The sequence below is a fragment of the Lactuca saligna genome, chromosome 6, assembly GCF_052625555.1.
Source record: "Lactuca saligna cultivar CGN05327 chromosome 6, ASM5262555v1, whole genome shotgun sequence".
In the NCBI taxonomy this organism is placed as follows: Eukaryota; Viridiplantae; Streptophyta; class Magnoliopsida; order Asterales; family Asteraceae; genus Lactuca; species Lactuca saligna.
Window position 1 is genome coordinate 4,517,037 of NC_136422.1, and position 8,770 is coordinate 4,525,806.

General features: G+C 35.9%; 1 long non-coding RNA gene across 1 annotated transcript; it reads right to left on the reverse strand.

The window, feature by feature from the left end:
- Positions 1-3,305: 3,305 nt before the first annotated feature.
- On the reverse strand, positions 3,306-4,312 carry LOC145002113 (uncharacterized). The gene is made up of 2 exons (XR_013661825.1): positions 3,759-4,312; positions 3,306-3,672 (listed from the first exon to the last, which is right to left on the reverse strand). It is a non-coding gene; the product is annotated as an uncharacterized LOC145002113 (long non-coding RNA).
- Positions 4,313-8,770: the final 4,458 nt, after the last annotated feature.

Sequence of the window (8,770 nt, forward strand, 5' to 3'; positions counted from 1 at the left end):
GATTGAGGATAGATGATTTGGTTTACCGAATTAAGGTGCATATGCTTTATTCTCCCAATTTCTTTCATTCTCCATGTCGTCGGTTTTTAATTTCCCAATAAACCATAATTACATGGACTCCACGAAGTGCAAGAACCCGTGTAGTTTCAATCTTGAGGCCAATTGAGGGTCCTGAAATAGCAGCATGGAAGAATCATAACGAAAACAGAGTTTAGTTAGTACTTTCATCGAACACTTGGAAGGAAAAATTGAAACAGAGTTTAGTTCGTACTTCACCTTCAGTGTAGTTGCTAACTTTTACTTGCATTCTACAAATTCACAGTAACAATATGATCATAAATACCAAATTATAACCCAATAAAGTAGTACAGTTTTACGGAATGCTAAATTTGCCTAATATTGGTATCATTGAAGTAGATCAGAAGATAAACTACCTAATGAATTTAAAATCATTCAAGATGGGAGCAGGATAACGATAGAAGCACATACATAATTGTGCCTACATATACATTTTTATCAACAATCCATTATATTTTGTCGGGTTGATTATTCAAAAAATCAAATCTATCATTATATATTGAATACGTTTGTCTTCTTTGGTTGCTATGAGTCGGAAGACGATGGTGGAATTTGGGTAGATGGAAGGAGGACGGCACAGAGGTTAATTAATGGCAAAGGAGAGCGAAAGAGCATCATGCGATTGGAATAGAACGGATGGAGTGGTAGAATAGATGACCTCACATAGCAACGTAATAGAAGTGAGGGTAGTAATAGAAGGGAGGGTAAAGATCTAGTGAATTAAGGTTTGCAAAAAACAACGAAGTGAAGGTGAAGGATCTGTTATGAGGGGAGATGATCGAGCGGGTAGGTTCTTAACTTTTCGAGGCGGTGTTGTAATGTCTTGTAAATGGAGGCGACCACACGTTGCAAATTGATGTCAGAATGCCGATGACTCAACAGAAGAAGAGAAAAAGTTACCATAGGTAATAGGTAAAAAGAAAGATATTTTTTTTACCATAAGCACTGTTCATAAGAATCATAACTTTAATATATATATATATATATATATATATATATATATATATATATATATATATATATATATATATATATATATATATATATAGTTAGGATTAAATATGAATCACAAATATTGTGTGAATGTGTGACAAAATTGTGATCATTAGATTAAAAAGAATTAATGATTATCATCTTAGGCAACATGTTATTATCATGGAATAGCATTTACAATATAATTTGACTTAATTAATGAAAAGGACAGATTCGATATTTTATTAAGAGAGAGGAAATTTAATATTATTTATATTCTAGGCAAGTAATTCAAATATAATTAATAAAAATGAAAGAAGTCTAGGATTTTATTCAAAATATTCAAATTAAATTAAATTTTTTGGGAATACGATTTTTATTCAACAGGTTCAAATTTGGTTTCTAGTTTATTCTCTTAGATTTTTATTTCATCCAGGAGATAATTTTAGAATCAACATTCTTAAAGAATACTATTGCTTATTTTCAAGACTAATAATTTGCATAAAAAAAACTATTATTACAAAATATAAATGGTATTCTTAAAGAATAAGTATGAACCGTGTCTTTAATTCCAACCATTCTTAAAAAAAAATGAATGCGAAAGAATGAGAAGAATGAGTGAGTTAAAATTGATAGTGATATATAATTTCACAAAGCACATATATTATTAAAATGAGTGAGTTAAAATTGATAGTGATATATAATTTCACAAAGCACATATATTATTAAAGAATAAAACTAATGTTAATACCTTCTCAAATTTTGATACAAGTATAATCAATAAGAATTAAAAAACTTAATTAATGCTAGTAATATTGTTGAAATAAAATACATTCTTGAAAAAAAATATGAGATATTCTTTAGGAATAAAGTGCATCCGAAAGAATACAAATTATAAAACAAAAACAACCATTCAAAAAAAATATACACAAAATCTTAATGAACATGAGTTGTGTTTTGATAGTGGTGATGGCTGGTAATCGATGGTGTTGATGGTTGTTTCTCCGATTAAGAATGATTAGTCATCCTTGCATGTTATCTATCTACCTGCAAAAAATTGTCTACCGTCAAGATTTCATCTTCCCAAACAATCATTTTCAGCCATTCTTAATTCTTTAAGAATTAGAACTCATTCTTTAAGAATCAAAACATAATTATTTAAGAATACGCTGGTTATTAAAAATATTAATATGATATTACACTTCTCGAAATAATGCCTAATTTCTTATTCACTTTTCATATATTCTATTCGACTCCAAAACCAATCTTTTCTTTTGCAAATTAACAATTCCAATACATATCGAAAACATACAAATATGAAATTACTAACGTGGGTTTGCTTATATACAAATGCTTGTTAAATATCATTTATGCAAAAAAAAAAAAAGTGCAGAATGGGAATATTGTGTCCTTGAGAAAAGAAAGAACACCATCAAGGGATGAAGAATGGGAATATTGTGTCCTTGAGAAAAGAAAGAACACCATCAAGGGATGAAGAAACACTGAAAAATAAGGTGATCATCACATAAACACCAGCCAAAAAAATCATAAAATAAGATACCAAGAAATCATAAATCAAAATTATCATACCAATAAATCAATAATAACACAACCAATTGAACTGATTAGTACATATGTTTGTGTCCGCTGCCATAAGATCGGTGCAGAGATCAGAGTGTGTCGATCTTTGATCATAACAGAGCGGTCGGAGATTGTCGACGATGGACAATGGCGGAGCAGCCAAAAATTGAGCCGGCAACCGACCACGACGAACGGACGCCCGATTATGAAGTCACCGGTAATGGAAAAGTAGATCAGGCATCGTTTCTGTTTTATGTCTCTATGGAAAAAGGGTTGTTAACACTTGGTGAAAGTTAATTGGTGGTGAGGAACGAGTGGTATAAGATATGAAGATAATAGCTGGATTGTTATGTAATCAATTAGTTTACCATAATTAAATAAAACCAAAGTTACTATTATACCCTTTATCAAATGATTGGTCTAGATTGAGCCACATGTTGACACAATAGTTATCATTTTTATATGAACCTAACTCTCTCTCTATATATATATATATATATATATATATATATATATATATATATATATATATATATATATATATATATATATATAAAGTCAAAGAAAAACCTCTGACTTTTAAAAATTCAACCAAGCATCACATTGAAGCTACTTCCTTCTCTCAAATTCCTCTACCCACTGTCGATTTTGCCACACACACACAAACATCCATATGCACAAATTCAAACCACAATAATGCTAAGTATTCTAAGATCAATTTCTAGATTTTGAAGTAAAAAAAAAATCTCCCAAAAATCTGATCTTATATATTTTCAATCATTTTTGCTCAATCACAAGATACGTCCCTCTCCAGCTCTTGAATCCTCCCGCCATCTTCATCTGTCACAAGCAAGGCACCTCTCACCGGAGGTGGGAGTTTTCCGGCTGCCAAGACAGCAGCCCCTCCTCTAGTCAAAGAAGCTCAAACCCAAACACCCATTTCCTCATCTGTTTTCCTGCTCTCCCTTTTCGAACGACAACAGCCCTATCGATTCCTGTGAAAAATCAAACCCAAACATCCATTTTGTTCATCCTTGAATTCTGTTCAACATCAAATACACCCACCTAAAACCATTGATTAAATCTATTGAATTCTGTCAAAAAAAAAGAAAAAAAAAAAGCAATACCTGTTAATCCCATCATTTCCTGTTGAACAATCACCACCTAAATGCCCTGCGGCCTTTGTCTTTCCTTCCTCGATCAAGCAAAAGACCGGAGATGCTATCATCGTGATTGCTCCATTGAGGCAGCTGGCCTCGCACCTCGTCACTACATCCACAGGGTCCGACGAAAACCCTAGTCACACCGAGCCCTCATGCCTTCACGCCACACAACCGAGCATGAACATTAAGATGAAAACTCCCCGGACCGAACCTCTTCCCCTTCCCCTTCCGTCGAGGAAAACCTCCGAAAACCTTATCTGCTTTGAAGCTATTGCTGTTTCCGACCCCTGGAATTCCCCCCTCCCGTGCGCAGTCGGACGAGAAGAGGGAAGCCTCGTTGCTTCACCAACCTTTCCCGATGGTCACTTTGAACCTCCGGAGACTCCATCCTTTTCGCGAAACAACCGACGATATCGTGCCTGCGAGACTTCCCATTTCCTTCTCACCGTCATCGATCTGACTCCCTTCGTTCATCTGCTTCGTCGCCTTGGTTCCATCTGCTGAAAGCTTTCGTTCATTCCTTTAATTGCCCGATCAAAACAACAGACGGGGAATTAAAAATACCCTAACCCCCTTTTGACTTCGATAAAATGACAACATTACCCTCACTATTAAACCTTTATTCAAAAATCAGTCCCATACCCCAAATAATGTTTTGAATTATTAAAAAAACAACCCATACTTTGATAACTATCAACGAAAACAGTCTCATTTAGTACAGAAGTTACATAACAGCCCCTATAGTTTGTTCAAGTTACAAAATCAGCACCTTCCTTGAATTATTTTAACCAAATCAATTATATATTGGTTAATTAAATTACCAAACAACCCCCCAACAGTTTATATTTGTTACGGAACGGTCTCGAGCGTATTTCAAAGCTCAAGAACTGCTAAATTACGATTTCTCATCTGAAGCTTCACCAAAACGAACCGGGATCGAAATCACGCTACGAAAATGAGTTTCTACGACCCCTCTTTTATTAATATTTGGAGGAGGATACACGCTATAACGGTGCACATCTATGTAATGATTTATAAAATATATGATACTTGTCATATATAAGTTTGAACATGATAAAAATATGTAAAAAGATATTATGAAATAAAAAATATTATCCGACATACTTATTGTGTAAAAGAAAAATACATTGACACACGAGGTGGAATAACCAAGTTAAGGTAAATATATAACTATTAGTTAAAATTATCAAACTAACTTTTTATATATATATATATATATATATATATATATATATATATATATATATATATATATATATATATATATATATCAACTATGTAAAAACTATTGTAAAATTTTATTAATATATATTTATATTAAATATAAAAATATAACTCATTCTACAAAGTTATGGAAATCACTGCATTAAATAAAATGATCGACTTCAGAAATTAAGAGTCATTATTTGTGACATATTACATATTATTAATCACGTGAATTATAAATATTATGAAATTGTTGGTTTCGCATTCGTTGAGTGTCTCAAATACTCACCTCTTGTCGAAGCACTCACCAAGGTCGAAGTCGTTCCAATGTCGTACCTTTCACTTGTTTAGTCCACTGCCTACTACGAAAAGATTCATGAAAGTATTCACTTCGAAATACACAATGAGAAGATCTCTATCTCCAAGCACCGCTTTTTTGCCCTAATTGGTCTTTCTCAAGATCAATCTCTGGTAAATCCTGAATCCATTACCACTGGTCAACTGTTTTCTATGTTTTATCAGATGGGAAATACAGAAACCCTTACCACCATCACAAAGTTCACGAAGTCCTGCCTTCCTCCTCAATGGAATGGCATTTTCACGTTGCTTTTCAAAGGACTCTCCAAGCGAAGCGCTGGCTCTGATGGTGCAAGCAAGTCTTTCATGACTACGCTATATGGGTTGTACCATGGGATCAACTTAGATTTTGGGACTATAATCTGGCAGCGGTTTGTACAAAGCTTGGTCTCTTCTTCCAGGCATTCCGAGATCTCGAGTGGGAGATTTTGGACGATCATCACCAACTGGGCAATGGACCGCCTTAATGTTCCAATCATGGTGGATGTTCTTCTCTCTTCCATTGCTACCTTTCATACTACGAAGATTATTGTCACCGATCCAACCAAGTACTCGTTTATTGGATCTATTCCGGAGGCCATGCTCGCTCCTATCTCTGCCTCGAGCAACGTTCTCCAACAATACAGGAAGCAACCATCTTCAGGTCCGAGGGAGCTTACCCCAGCCATGGTTCGCACTATTGATGAGGATGACAAACCTGCAAAACGGGGTAAGAAAGTGAAAACCCAAAAAGAGGCGCAAGTTTACAAACCCACCAAGGCGAAAACCCCTCTAAAGCGAAAGTCTGATCGAGCTGTTACCTCACCTCCGAAACCGAAGAAGCTGAAGAAGCCCGCTAGGAGGCTAATACTACAATCTTCGAGTGACTCAGATTCTGATTATGTTCCTCCCCAACACAAGATCGCTTCTCCTTCAGCATCTGAGAGCGAAAGCTCTGATGATGAGGCTTCGGGCCGAGGTGATACTCCGTCTCGCTCCCCTACCCTAGAAATTCCAGTTCGTTCTCACTCTCCTTCACCTCCACCTGTAACCATCCTTGTATCTATCCCTCCCATTTTTCCCATTCCAACCACTCAACCATTTACTACAATTCCCATCCCTACTCCCATATTCACAGACACAACCACTACTACAACAGGTGCTCATTCTACCGCCCCCACTCCACCAATAACAACCGAACCCCCTTTCACAACCGACCCTCCACCTACTTCAAAATCCTTATCTCCCATACAATCCACTGAACCAACGCCTATTCTAGGCGGTGAGGACTTGGAATTTGATTCCACGTATTTTAGTCCCTACCGAGTGCAGAGCGATGATGATGATGATGAGCATGTTACAAAACGTCATGTTAAGGCAGTAAATGAAAAGCTTGATCAACTGCTCTCATCCTCTACCTCCGACACTTATTCTGAAGCTGCATTGAAGTCCTTGTTCTCCTCTGTTGTTACTGAACACAGTGTTGCTTTATGTTCTGCAGCCAAAGCAATCGAAGCCTCTACTTCCCAATGTCAACAAGCCTCAATTGTTGTTGATGCTTCGACTAAAGAATGCAAGGAAGCGGCCGCAAAAGTCGATAAACTAGTTTCTGACGCTCAAGTGTTTTTAGATTCCTTGCAGGCTGCTGCTCAAAAGGATGCTCAAACTGTAAACGCTTCAGTAGAGAACCTTCAACGGTCTCTTCAATCTGAACGATCAAACCTTGAAGCGGCAAGACAAGCTATTAAAGCAGCTAATGCATCTCTACATGCTAACGTCAATGATCGTCTCACTCAGCTTGAGGCCGAATTAGCTGTAGAGAATCGCATTATGGATGAGCTTGACACGTGCACCTCCCAGCTGAAAATGCAAAACCTCAAGCTGTGTACTGCCACTACTGAGCTCAATGATCTCAAGTTAGAGAAGGAGGTTGTTCAGAGTTTGGTGGCTGATGTTCACTCCATCCTCCTTCATCTCATTGAAGCACATGATCCAATCATGACAATTACCACCAGACGTCATCTGGCTGATAAACTTAGGCCAACATTGGACATCCTCAGTCGTATCGAGGGTGTTCCGGTGACTGCTGTCCAACTGAAACAAGGGGGAGAAAAGCAAACTCGAGACAAGCCAACTCAACCTCCTACTGAACCGAAACCATCATCTGAACCGAAGGGTAGTGAAGCTTCGATCAGTAACAAAGGGAAGAAAAAGAAGAAAATTGGAGAAGATGACACAGATGATGAGAATGATGTATATGCTGAAAATCCTAAGAATCCGTTTCAGAAGACAAAGCTCTCCGAAAACGAGCTGGAAGAAAATCTCAAGAAACAACAGGCGGAGATGGAGCGAAAGAACAAGGAGACGGATCTCCTAGAGTAGAAAAAGTCCATGTTTCCCGTGTGGACTTTTTCAGCCTTTCTTAATTCTTTAAGAATTAGAACTCATTTTTTAAGAATCAAAACATAATTATTTAAGAATACGATGGTTATTAAAAATATTCATATGATATTACACTTCTCGAAATAATGCCTAATTTCTTATTCACTTTTCATATATTCTATTCGACTCCAAAACTAATATTTTCTTTTGCAAATTAACAATTCCAATACATATCGAAAACATTCAAATATGAAATTACTAACGTGGGTTTGTTTATATACAAATGCTTGTTAAATACCATTTATGCAAAAAAAAAAAAAAGGTGCAGAATGGGAATATTGTGACGTTGAGAAAAGTAAGAACACCAGCAAGGGATGAAGAAACACTAAAAAATGAGGTGATCATCACATAAACACCAGCAAAAAAAGTCATAAAATAAGATACCAAGAAATCATAAATCAAAATTATCATACCAATAAATCAATAATAACACAACCAATTGAACTGATTAGTACATATGTTTGTGTCCGCTGCCATAAGAACGGTGCAGAGATAAGAGTGTGTCGATCTTTGATCATAACAGAGCGGTCGGAGATTGTCGACGATGGACAATGGCGGAGCAGCCAAAAATTGAGCCGACAACCGACCATGACGAACGGACGCCCGATTATGAAGTCACCGGTAATGGAAAAGTAGATCAGGCATCGTTTCTGTTTTATGTCTCTATGGAAAAAGGGTTGTTAACGCTTGGTGAAAGTTAATTGGTGGTGAGGAACGAGTGGTACAAGATATGAAGATAATAGTTGGATTGTTACGTAATCAATTAGTTTACCATAATTAAATAAAACTAAAGTTACTATTATATCCTTTATCAAATGATTGGTCTAGATTGAACCACATGTTCACACAATAGTTATCATTTTTATATGAGCCTAACTCTCTCTCTCTATATATATATATATATATATATATATATATATATATATATATATATATATATATATATAAAAAGTCAAAGAAAAACCTCAGAC